Here is a 13,852-nt window from a genome sequence, read left to right as displayed (position 1 = left end):
GCGTTCCTTATGATTTTTTAATATATAGAAATAATATCGGTTTCTAAAATCTTCCACTAAAGCTTCAATTTTTAGAGAAATTAAAAATGCTCGTTACAAAACAGCAAAGATAGTATCTCTCAATATAACTTGAATATCTTCCGTATTTTAATTGTATCAAAAGCGTTCCCAGAATATTTCTCGCAATTAAATTATGCAAATAAGAAAATGCCGATCTTGAACCATTAACTCCATAATAATTAATTGGATTTGTGTGGGTTGCGGTTAAAGAGACAGAATTCGCAAGATCGATAATAAAATGGATTCGAGTTCATTTTATCCTCGATTCAAATATGAAAAGACTTTAACTGAAATATTTCTTTTCGAATCCTTGCAGAAATATCATTACTTCAAAATAATTAGAGATCGTAATATAGTCAATCAGGAGAAAGAAAAAAAAAACCCAAAAGAATAGAATTTCTTTCCATCAATTCAAAAAATATGTTTTTACAGTGGAGTAATCTAAGGGTCTATATGCCATTTTTTATTTGAAAATGTTCTTTATTTTGTGATGGTATGAGAAAGGCTACACATTAAAGTGTTTTATTTTTGCTTTAATAAAATTAATCTGTTCAACACTAAATGGAGGGAAACAGTACTACCTTTGACAAATATTGAAATTTAAAAGGGAAAAAAATTTCGTGGGTACTTAATTTTTTAAATGACGGTGATATTTTATTACATTTTTGCAGATTGATTTTTTGAAAGAAATGTATCTGCATGAGATTTTTCATCAACATCAATGGCTCGACATTCCAGGGTGGACCTTGGCCTTCTCATGAAGTTTTTTCCCAGGCTAACCTTTTTCCTGGTAGCGTTTTCCAGTTCATAAGACCAAAGTTCTTTTTCTAGGCAATCTATCCATCTCAAATGTATAAGGTTTTTAGTTATGTCAGTTGGCGAGTACTGGACAGACATAAAGGGCCACACAATTCCCTGGTGTTATAAAACCAAAATCAATACTCAGAGGACGGAAAATGTTAACGCTGTTTAACACAAGCTGTATGTACAAAAAAGAAGCAGTTTCAATCTGTGGCAGAAATGAAGATTGCTACTATTGAAACTTGATAAAATATTGATGCTATTTTCCTCCTTGGATGGGTAATTGGTATGAAATTTGTCACCTGTTTTATAGTCACATACAAATATGAAGGATATTTAGGCTATAATCAGAAAGGGTTTTATTTCAACTCCTTTTTTTTTTTAATAATTCGATATTTTTTTCTGTATGTGTGTACCTCAGAATGCTGAGTAACCAGTTCGAAAAAGGGCATTTAATTTGAATACAAAATCATCAATGCATCCCGAACAAAACTCGAAGTAGAATTATTTGTCGTGACAGAAAGTAATTGCATCATTCCTTAACTCAGACAAAGTGCTGTACAGCTGGCATGAATCGCCACTCTTCAATTATCACTAATAATCTCATCAACAGGGATTCTTCAGGAATCAAGGTGCTAGCTTGTTCCTGATCTTGGCCGATCCGAACGTTGCTGATTACGACGTTTGAATAAACTTTTACAACGTTTAGTCAAAGTCGCTTGGTCTGTCCTAGACATTGTTCAACAGAAACAACAACAGTTCAAGAATAAGTGCTCACTATCGATGTTACGGATGCATCTATCTTAGCGTAGCTTTATATTCAATTTAAATGCTCTCATGCGAACTGATAATTCGGTTGCATGCAATGTACGATGCACTCTTCCTACTTTGATTTATGATCCTGAAGAAAAGTGTAGCTATAACTGCTATATTTTTTAACGCGATTACGCGTTTCCACTTTTTGTTCGGTCAACCTATACATTTGACCCAAAGCCATAATTTTTTAGATATGAATTCATAAGTTTAGGTCCTTCTCCAAGATCAATACTGATAGAGAAATTCTTATGCCAAATGTTCTGATCTTTTTCAAAAACGAACATATCTTGAAAAACAGATGGGGAACATTACTTTTAGCTTCTTGAAGGAAAAAAAATGAACATGAAAAATTGAACTTATCCTTAAAAAAGAGACTGCTAAGCAACATTGCAAACAGAAAATTAGCTACCATCAGCAAATTAGCTGTTTGAGAAACGAACATATCCTTAAACGAGACTACTAAACAACACTATTAGAAGCAAATTAGATAATAGCAGCTAATTTACTTTTTGAAAAAGAAGCTTCTTAAATGGAACTGCTAACCAGGGTTGGCATGGTATTTACCATGCGTGGCTTTTACCGTCTTGTGGGAAAACCTGTTTTTCACATGGTTTTTACCGTCTATAAAAAAATTAAGAAAATTAATTTAAGTTAAAGGCAGTATTGTACCAAGAATTTGGAACATTTTTGTACTGTAACATTGCAATACAATCAAGGATCATTTTAAGAACTACTGCTCTAAAAATTTTTACATGGGCTGAAATTTTCGTGATATTTCTTATAAGAAAATATTTCGTCATGATTTGCCATTTTTAACCTTTTTTTCTTTATTTTTTTTGTTATAGAGCAATATTATAACTCTTTTATAATACTCAATATAACAAGTACGACATATTATGAGATTCCATTTAAAATGCTAATATTAAATTTACAAAAAAATTTATGTTTGTAACTTGTTAAAAATTACTAACTATCTGTTATTGCAGCAATTTTTTTCTCATGTTTAAGTGTTTATTACTCGAAACAGAGATAAATAAAGGACATTTTTCTTTTAATTTCTGGTATCAATATATAAAAGTGAAAAACGAACATAATAATATAACCTGGTTGGTTTGATATAACCTGGTTGGCAGAGAGTTGGACTCACGCTCGTGGGAACGAGAGTTCGAATCCAGCCGGCCGAAGACTCCCCGTGTAGTTAAAGGAGACTGGTACACGTTAAAACTGTCGGGTCACAAAGCCCTCCATGTTCCCATAACAATTCAATACCTCAGGCGGTACTGAATTAGAGATTGATCGCTCTCTGGTTCAAGTCAAAATTACGATCTGCGGACTGGATGTATAAATGGGTCTGCCTTATAAACGGGTGTGACGTAAGGGTGTGGCAGAAGTCGAATTCTCAGCCATAGATGGCGCCACTGGAAAACAAAAAACATCACACACCCTTTGCCTTAATGGCCGACGACGAGGACAACAACAAACGTCAATTCACTTTGTTTTCTTCTTGCAATCTTAGCCAAAATGTTTATGCAAACATTCGTAGGCGGCCACAAACAAAATAGTCTTAATCCCTAAGAGAAAGATGTTATTTTTAGAAATTCTGTTGCGTACTTCAAACGAATGCACCTTTAATTTTGTTGATCACAGTCTATCATGCCGCCAAAGCCATTGCGCTCCATTTTATTTTTTTCTCGCATCTTGCAAATACTTTTTATGTTTTGGCTGTTTGATGTTAGTGATTAACTTGATGGAGTTTCAATGCTAAAGTGTAGTTTGCGAAAGAGAATACAGTATTAAGGAAAAGCAATAACATTTAGCATTAAATAGATGTACTCGCTTTCTTTTATTTGTAGCAATCAATTTTAATTCTTAAAAATTATTAATAAATAATATTTACGCTGAATGAGTTATGTTATGATCTAAAATAATAGAAGGTAAAATATATTTTTTGCTTATTTTTTATTCTTAACTATGAAGATGTTGAATTTTTATTAGGTTGAAGGCTTAATTCTTAAAGGATTAATTCTTATGAAGTTTGATAAAAAATTAAGTTTAATAATGTAAGTTTTTCTCTACTCTTTAAACATTAATATGTGATAGGAACTATCCTATATATTTTTGTTATCGAGTAAGCTCATTCTGAAATATAAAAGAAAGTTTATGAAATTTTTTAAATAAAATTTTAGTTATCAGTTTTGATAAAGTTGAGAAAAAAATTATTTACTAGCTAACTATAACTTTTAGACAGAAGTTTGGTTTCGTAAATTTAACTTTATATTTGGTTTTTCTTCATGCATTATTTTTTTTAAAGAATATTCATCTTTGAAATTGTCTTGATTTTGCTAGTATTTTTTTCTTTCTTTTTTTGTATTATTTCCTCCTAATTTTCCGTTGAAACCACAATGAGGCCTGTTTTTACTATAGATATTTTTTTTTAATGTTTATCATATATTGATTTATAAATTAGTCTAACTTTCGGCCAAAATAAAACGTATTGAATATGTATTGTCAGAAGTCTTGATAATAATATTGTCAGTCATCTTGATAATAACATTTTTATTATAAAGTATACATCATTGACATTTTTTTTTTTTTTTTTGCTGTTGTTCTGATTTTTGAAATCTTTATACATAAAAGAAATATTCCTAAATTCATTTGAACAAATGATTATTTCGGAAAATTTTGATCTTAAAAGTGCACATACAAACTGAAATAAGTAAAATATTTTTTTTCCTAATCTAATTTTATAAAAATAAGTGACAAAAAATAGATAAGAGGAATCCTTATTTTACAGTACCCTTAACACTACTGTAGATTTTTATTGTTTGTAAAAAAAAAGAGAAAAGAAAAAATTATTATTAATATTGTTCAATTCTTTTTTAATAAAATTCCGAAATTCTGCTTATTTGAGCTTTTGGGTCATTTTCTGTATACAAATGCAGTTGTATTAAGATATGGTATGCAATGATGTAATACAATAATGCAATTGATAACCATGATTTTAATACTTAATTAATGGTTATTCGTTCAGATTGAAAATCTAATTTATTTATCAGTTTTTTAAGTTTTCAATAGCGAGAAGATTTGCCTTAACTGGTGTGACATCGAGTCACAGGCTAATTTATGAAATCCAATCAGGATTTTATAAATTAGCCTGTGACTCGATGTCACAATTGGTAATGTGAAAAATTAGTTTTTACAATTACAATATAGGAGATAACTTACATCACATCACTTGTCCAATAGTTTGTTACTTGTTGATACACATATATAAACATAAATTATCTAAAAAATTGATATTAACTAATTACTAATAACTATAATACAGAAATATATATTGCTATCAGTTATAAACAAACCATTATATCTGTAAATAAGCATGGTTTAATAGTATTTACCAGGTTTTTCCCTGCTAAAACCCAACCCGATTATAAATCAGCACTATTAGCAGCAATCAAGAAATAAATTTAAAATCTATAGAAAATATAACTTTTTGTTGTAGATCTCTAACGAAATAGGAATACAATACAACATCAACAATGTCAAGCTTTTCTGTTGACACAAAAGCATCTCCAATTTTTATTCACTGAGTTTTCATAATGGAATAACCACCGTTGTAAACTACGCTCATCGTTAAAGAGCGGCTTTTGTATATAATATATTAACCATCCAGCATAAATTCCGGTATCTTTTGGAAAACTTACTTAAGGATCAACCGGGAAAATTTTCTGGAAGAAAACGACGTTCGCCACTTTTGACGTCACAGTTGTTGTGGGTGGATTGTAGGAGGAAAGGGGGGTTGAGCGATCGATAGCAAAATTCCGGTTACAATGTGCCGCTGTTATCAAATTCGTTATCGGTTAGCCGCCTCTCAGATTGTCTGCACACGGCTATATTCTCTCAACTTCCAGGCGATGATGGTGATGAAGAGAAGGTAGAGAGTGGTACTCAATCTTCTGGGTACATTTAGATCGCCAGAGAGAGAGAGCGGTCTTTGAGACCGTATTGTTTTAATTTGTGTTGAGAATCGAAATGAGATTGCAGCATCTTAGAGTTGCAATCCACGCATTTTCAGATTTATTTTCCAAAAAAAATTTTTTTTACCACTTGTTCAAAAAGACTTACAAAATATTCATGTTGCTGCGTGCTAGTAATCATTAGATTTTCGTGATTCTATTTGAGAGGTTAAATAATCTTAACCAGAATTACGCAGATGGGATAGCGAATGTAAAAAAACGTGTTGCCATGTTGCCTGAAAGAATTATATCTCTAGTAACTTTTAGATTGGCAAATGGTATCAAATGGTTATGTTATTAAGAGGAAGCTCTACCGCGAGAGAAACCTTTCACCGGGTAGACAGAAAAAAAGGTCCCGGAAAAAAAGGCACGGAAAAAAAGGTCCCGGTAAAAAAGATCCCTGGAGAAAAAGGTACGGAAAAAAGGGTCCCTGGAAAAAAAGGTCCCGGTAGAAAAGGTACCTCCATAGGGAAAGTCTGTAGGGATATTTCCCCTCTCGCTTTCTGGGCAGCATGAATGCTTCTCGCTGTTTCAATGAATATTCTTTTTAGCTGTAATAATTCAGATTCGATCATAAGGAGAAGGGTAAGGGGGGGGGGACTTATGGGAAGGTTGTATTACGCTTTTTTTTAAATTTTACTTCATTTATTTATTCTTCTTTGATTGTTTTTTAAAGCGGAAAGATACTATTTAAATTTTTCAATAATATTTTACTATTTTTTTGTAATTTTTTTAACTGAAAAATTTGTTATTTTCTATTTTAAATTATATTTTGCGAAGAAGTTGCTAATGTGAGGCTTAAAGTAGCCAATCGGGGAAGTTGGGAGGATTTATGTGTTGGATGTTTATTCGTGATTGGAGGTGAAAGTATTGTTTTTTTTTAATTAGTTGAAAACGCGCGACAAGAAAAGAAAGAAAAAAAAACAAGCACGGAACAGCAAAAAGCGCTTCAATCTAATATTCTCATTTCAAATATATTCCCCTACAGAATTTTTCCAACACAGGTACCTTTTTTACCGGGACCTTTTTTTCCGGGGACCTTTTTTTCCGGTACCTTTATTTCCTAAAGCCCTTTCACCGCAAATTTACTTTCACCTCCTAATTTAAAATTTAAAGGTGAGAAAAAGTGAGTTCAGGTAAACCTAGAGTTAGATGTGAAGTTTCATTTGCTCAATCTTCTGGGTACATTTAGATTGCCAGAGAGAGAGCTATCTTTGAGACCGTATTGCTTTAATTTGTGTTGAGAATCGAAAAGAGATTGCAGCATCTTAGAGTTGCAATCCATGCACTTTCAGATTTGAGTTTTTTTTTACAAAAAATATTTACAAAATATTCATATTGCTGTGTGCTAGTAATCGTGATTCGTGATGATAGAGATGGTTGAATAATCAAGACCAGAATCCAGGGCCTGATTATCACCTAGGCCCGCTAGGCACGGGCCTAGGGCCCATACATTCTGGGGGGCCCCAAAAATTCCACAATGCTACTATTTTTTAAAAAAATATTGAGAAAAAAACCCATTTTTTTCCTNAAAATAAGTTCATCGGGCCAGTATTCATGAATCTTGGCTCAGAAAGGGTTCAAAGGGCCTTTATTTTTCCGATATTGGCCCTACATAGAATTTTCCGATTCAACCGATATTTTACAGCCACTTTACAACCAATATCGGTTCCATATAGAATTGTCAGATTCACCCGATATTTTATATCCATTATTTAGCTAATGTAGCTTCTATATTGGCCAATGTAGCATTCTAGGACCCATATTAAAAAAGCTAGACATCCCAATATTGGTCCTTCGGTGTTCCTTCAGGACCCATATCGAGCCAATTTTGGACCCAACTGGGGCCAAGGTAAAATTGTTGCCATGTTGCCTGAAAGAATTATATCTCTAGTAACTTTTAGATCGGCAAATGGTTATGTTATTAAGAGGACGTTCTACCGCGGGAGAAACTTTAACACCGCAGATTTTCCTTCTCCTCCATAACTAATTTAAATGAGAGAAAAAGTGAGTTCTGGCAAACCTAGAGTAAGCTGCGAAGTTTAAATTGATGAAGTTATCAGTTGATGAAGTTAATTGATGAAGTTAAATCCCAAGTTATCCTCTTATGCTGACCGGACTGTGTAGGGGTCAGGGAACTGGCCTTGCATCAGAAAGGTTTTGGGTTCGAATCCCGGGCATGGCATGGCTGTTCTTTCCTTCTCTGTACAATCTTTCCTTACTGGGGGAGCAACGTTGACCCACCTAATGTGATGGCCCTGAAAGAGCGATCAACAAATCTGTCCCCAAATTGACAAAATGTTAACACAGGTGGGCATTGGAAGTAAAAAAGTTATCCTCTTATAGTTTGATTTTATTTTGATGTTATGAAAATTTCTTTTCAATATTTGAAATTTAATAGCTTACACTAGGTTTGCCAGTTCTCACTTTTTCTGTACTTTAAATTACTAAGGGAAGTGAAAGAAAATCTCCCGTGGAATTGTCTCCCGTCTTCTTAAGTTTTCGTTATATCGTACAATATGACAAATACCTAGGTAATGCTTTTTTAATTTTGTTATTAATCCTATTTAAAAGATATATAATATAATAGTACTCAATAAAAGAAATTATTGCAGCATAGGATAAAAAATAATTCCGCTGATCAGTAACTTACAGCAAAAATCACTGATTTCCATTGTTTGTGGTCACCAAACTATTTTTATTTTGATAAAACATTTTTTTTATATTTTGCTTTAATATATAGATGCATAAACTTTATCTTAGACAAATAATCTTCAATTGTACGCTTTTAAAATTTTTTCCATTGTTTCTCTTGAATCATGCAGTTCAGTAGATTCTTTTTTATTGTTAGACTACTTTTCAGAAATTTAATTTCAAAATATTTTATAAGGGGCCCGGGAAACTTGGTGGGCCTTGGGCCCGAATTTGTCTTGATCGGTCCCTGCCAGAATCACGTAGNGGAAAAGTACAGCAGTGTGGATCGTAGTGCAAAATGGACCCCCTTGAAGAATGCATTAATAATTTGATTTTTTTTATTCATCAATATTAATACAGTAATGAATGTATGCAACATTAAAGTCACATAACTATTATGTAGAATTAATTAGATAATTTTTTGTGAGTTTGCCATTTTTTTGTGCTCAAAGTAAAACGATGATAGATAAATTTATTAGATTTTTTAAAAAAGAAATTCATTCATTCATTTGGTTGTAAAATATTTAAATCAAATAAAATGTTCTAAAACATTTGCTTGTAGTTAACATTTGGTTAAGATAAAAACCCAATTCAGTCACAGTCTCAACTGTCCACTTCGCTACAGATTAAAAATTAAAAAAATTAAAATAAGCATACATTTTAAGTTGAATTCCGTAGTCGGCATACTCTTCCACTACTGCATAAATTGCATAGTTTCAGAAAAAAAATTTCGTGTGGTAGCTAAGTTACACTTGAATTTAAAGAATTGTGTCCGCCACTTCATACAAATAATTTTTACAGATGCATAAAAGGTCAGATAAACAATTGTTAACTCTGATAAATGTTTAATAATTTATTTATTTATTATTTATTTATTTACATTTGATTGACAAATGTTTGCTTTAATTAGTTCTCTAATAACTACAATATTTTTCTAGAACCATGATTTTTGGAAAGATTGGTAGTAGACCATGATTTGTATTTTTTTCTTTTAAATGTGCTTTATCAACTATTGCTCAATGATTTAAACCAAACAACCTTTAAAACCATAAGAAGTTATTAACATTAATATTTTACAATTTAGTCAGCTCAGATGCATCTTTTAAACTAATTGAGCAAGCCGCGGTGGCTCAGGGGTTAGAGTGCTCGCCTTCTAATTAAATTGTTAATAATTTTTAGAATATATTTTATTTTTAAATTGTAAATATAACAAAATAACTTAATAAATAATGACTAACCAAACAGACTAAACAGAATGAAGTCAGCTGCAAACAATAATGTTACACCTATTAAACAGAAGTAGTTCACTAGTAAAAAATCTTAAAATTGGATATTAAACAAAAGTCCAAAGCCTGATACATATGCGCTTTTATTCATTATTCAATCAGAGATATTATTTTTCTGTTTACTGAAATTGAAGAATTAACATCTGCCATCTTCTCTAATCTATATCATTCTCTACAACCTACTCTACACTACAAAACTACAAAATGCACTGTGTGTTTAATAATAATAAAAAATAAAAAAAAATAACGAATTACGAACAGTTTTTTAACGGTGGCAAAATATCTGACTTTCTTAAAATTCAATTTCTCAGAAACTATTGGAAAAAGTCAATTTGCCATATAAAATTACATTCTTTAAAATGAAAATAAAAATTTGTCTACCTTGCATTTTGAAATTTTTTATTTTAGACATTATTTTTTGCATGCAATTATCTTCGGATAAACAAATTTTGTAATTGTGTGCAAAATTTTTTTAATTCGCTTGAAATCTGAAATACGCGAAAAGTAAAATTTACGTTAAGGAGTCCAAACTTTCGACGGCTCACCGCGCCAAACTATTGGAACCATATTTTCCAGTTTGCGACTGTCCCTTATATTTTGTTGATCCGTTTATTCAGAGAAAGTACGTTTCTGTGTCTGATTTCTTAACTTTCTTAACTCGTCTCCATTAATTAATCATTATATTTTATTTTATCACCGTTATTGAACAGCCCACCCAATTGTGAGTTTTAGACTACCGATGTTCAACTTGGCAGCCTTGTAATTTCGAACCCAACCCAGAAGACAAGAGAACTCTTGGATCAAGTATTGGGATAAATTTGCCTTCATGGAGGACCTTTTGATGGAACTAACCTGCATTTGCATTACACGGAGAGGAAACCACAAAAATCTCCGGCGTTTAGCCCGACGGTGAGATGGCTCTAATCCATGATCCGTCAACCAGGATATTTTACGTCAGCACTGTGGTCGGTGCGAGCCGGTGCGGAATATGCATCAACCAGCCATCGCTGGGATTCGAACCCGACAACCTCAGTAGGAGGCAAGCGCTCTATCCCCTGACTAGAATATTTAACACCACCTCCTCTAACTACTAAGATTGAGTCGTAGTAAATGATCATTGGATCAAAAGTTATTCAGGTTGGTTTTTTTTCCCCTTTCTTTCTGCCCTGACTATCTACTGACTATCATGCTGTTCTACCTACTCAGCATACTTTATTACCAACTCTACATATTGCAAACAGCTTTACCTACTTTACATGCTCTACAATCTGCTTTACAATTATCCTTAGATAATTACATTGATTTTAGTTTTGCGTAACTTGCTCCTAACATTTATTGGGTTCAATCATCGTATCTATATCAATTTTATTTTATATTATTACCTTCGTTGAAAAACATACCCAATTTGGGGCTCAGGGCTACTACATCTATATAAATTATAATATTTACAAAATGTAGAAAAATATGCATCTAAAATTTGAAGAAAAATTTTTTTGTATGCAAGAATAATTCCCTTGAAACCGGAATATGCTATTACATACTTTTATTTTTTTCCTGAATACAAAACATATGAAAACATAAATCTGAATTTTTCAGAATTTTTACCTTCTTCTGTTACATAATATGAGTTCGGATAATTTTTTACTTACCCAACTTTGGACTTATCCATTATGTCGTAAAAATTGAAGTCCCTTATCCATCCATGAAAAGTCATATTATAGAAAAATTTTTATTTGCATTGATTCATAGGTTATTTTCCCTTCATTTTGAGATACAAATTTTTTCCCCTCAGTTTTATCACCTTTCAAAAAACCTTAATATTAGGATGGAAAATAATATAAATATATTTTTTTTGTTTAAAAATGGCTTTGATTTATATATTATTTTCAACTTTGAATTATTATCCTTTTATTTATTCTACATAGGCTAGGATAGCCTGGTCGGTTGGGCTCTGGGCCCATGTCCGAGAGTTCGTGGGTTCGAACCCTGCCGGCCGAAGACTCCCCGTGTAGTAAAATGGTGACTGATGCACGTTAAATCCAGGGCTAAAGAGAATAGCTCTGCGTTAAATCGGTCGAGTCGCAAAGTCCTCTATGTTCCCATAACAAATCAATACCTATGGGGGTACTGGATTGGAGATTGATTGTTCTCTGATTCAGGTCAAAATTACGATCTGCGGATGAATGAATGGATGTATGAATGGGACGCGCCCTATAAACAGTCGTGACGTATGGGTGTGGCCGAAGTCGAATTTTTGGCCACAGATGGCGCCACTGTAAAACAAGAACAATCGCACTCCTCTGCTTAACAGGCGTATGACAACAACAACAACATTTATTCTACATTTTCTTTCCATTTATGAACGATAATATTTTTATTATTTTGTTACTCATAATGACTTTCACCATGCAGAAATAGATAAATATTAAATAAAATAAATATTTTAAATGTTATGGGGTGATTCAAAAGATAGGAAATTATTTTGTCAGGCCTACAATGAGGAAGGAATGCATCACTTACAAAAGGAGCGGGGTTGATGGTGATAAAGGCTTATCTCGAAGTGAAGCATCTTACGTGTTTTGTATGTATTAGAGTCCCCTCGTTGTCTGGCTAACCATGTGAAGTTTTCCTCTCCATGTGAAGCAAATGCGGTCTAGTACCCTCAATAAAATCCTCCAAGAAGGTTAGTTTCCCTCAATGCTTGAGCCAGGTCTTCGAACAGTTTGTTTTTACAACCAGTTAGCAATTAATGGGAATCTCCTGATTGCTAAAACTTACGATGATTTTTTTTTTGTGTTTTCTGTATCATTAAACGCTTTTTACTAAAAAAGTAATATTTTTTATGTTTCTAAAAAATGTAGCAAAAGTCTAACATAAAAGTAACAAAAATGTTTCGGTTTTATTTAGCTTAAAAAAGCTTTTAAATAATATTTATTAAAATAACATTTTAATACGCAGAATCAGAACTGACTTTCTGTCCACCCAAAATGCTATTTAGTTATTAAGAAAATTTAACATTATTCTATTTAAAATAAAATTTCTAATGCAGATTAACTGATTTTGTTTTTTTTTCCTGCCGAAAAGTAATTTAGTTTTAAAAATTTTTTTAATAAATTTATTTAAATCGAATGTTTATTTAGTTTCAATTTTTTTTATTGTTTTATCTAAATGAAAGAATTATTCGGTTTTAAAATTGTTTAAATTTATTTATTTAAATGAAATAGCTATTTAATTTAAAAATGTTTTAATTTAATTTATTTAAAATAAGATTTTTAAACCACGAAATCAGATTTTGGTTTACGATCGTCCAAAAGACTAGTTAATTTCAAAATTGATTTGTTTGAAATGAAATTTTTAATATATGAAATTTGATTTTAGTTTCTGCCCTCCAAAAAATTGTTTCGTTTCACAAATTTAAAACATTAATTTGTTTTAAATGGAATTTTAAATCTATAAGTAATCAGATTTTTGTTTTCACACGTCCCATAAAGCTGTTAAGTTTCAAAAAGTTTTAAAATGAACTTATTTAAAATGAGATTTTTAATACCCGAAAACAGATTTTGGTTTTTACCCTCCAAATAGTTGTTTCGTTTCAAATATTTATAAACTTAATTTACTTAAAATAAAATGTTTCATCTTTGTGAGATCAAAACGGAATTTGGTTTTCGATCATCCAGAAAGCTAATTAGTTTCGAAAAGTTTTAAAACTAATTTATATAAGATGAAATTTTTAATACACGAAATCAGATTTCGATTTTTTGCCGTCCTTAAAGTTATTTAGTTTTAAAAATAATTTTTTATCGATGAAATCAGATTTTGGTTTTTGAAAGTCCAAAACGTTGTTTCATAAAGTTTTAAAATTAATTTATCTAAAATGAAGTTTTTAATATATGAAATCAGGTTTTAATTTCAGCCGTCCGAACAATAGTGAAAATATGGAAAATAATAAAGATAAATGAAAAGAGAAGAAGAACAATTATTAAAATAAAGTATTTTTAAATTATTCATTTCACATGGTAAGAACATAAATTGTGAAAGAGGTTTTTAGTAAATTTATTAATAGTAACATACAATTAATTCAAAGATTTTATATAGAACTTAATTGCATTAATTGGGTATCCATTGTTCTTCGTTTTTATCGAATTTTCAAAGAGTTTGTTGATTTTTTTTTGGGGGGGG

Source organism: Parasteatoda tepidariorum, chromosome 10, assembly GCF_043381705.1.
Source record: "Parasteatoda tepidariorum isolate YZ-2023 chromosome 10, CAS_Ptep_4.0, whole genome shotgun sequence".
Taxonomy (NCBI): domain Eukaryota; kingdom Metazoa; phylum Arthropoda; class Arachnida; order Araneae; family Theridiidae; genus Parasteatoda; species Parasteatoda tepidariorum.
This window is presented reverse-complemented; position numbering follows the sequence as displayed.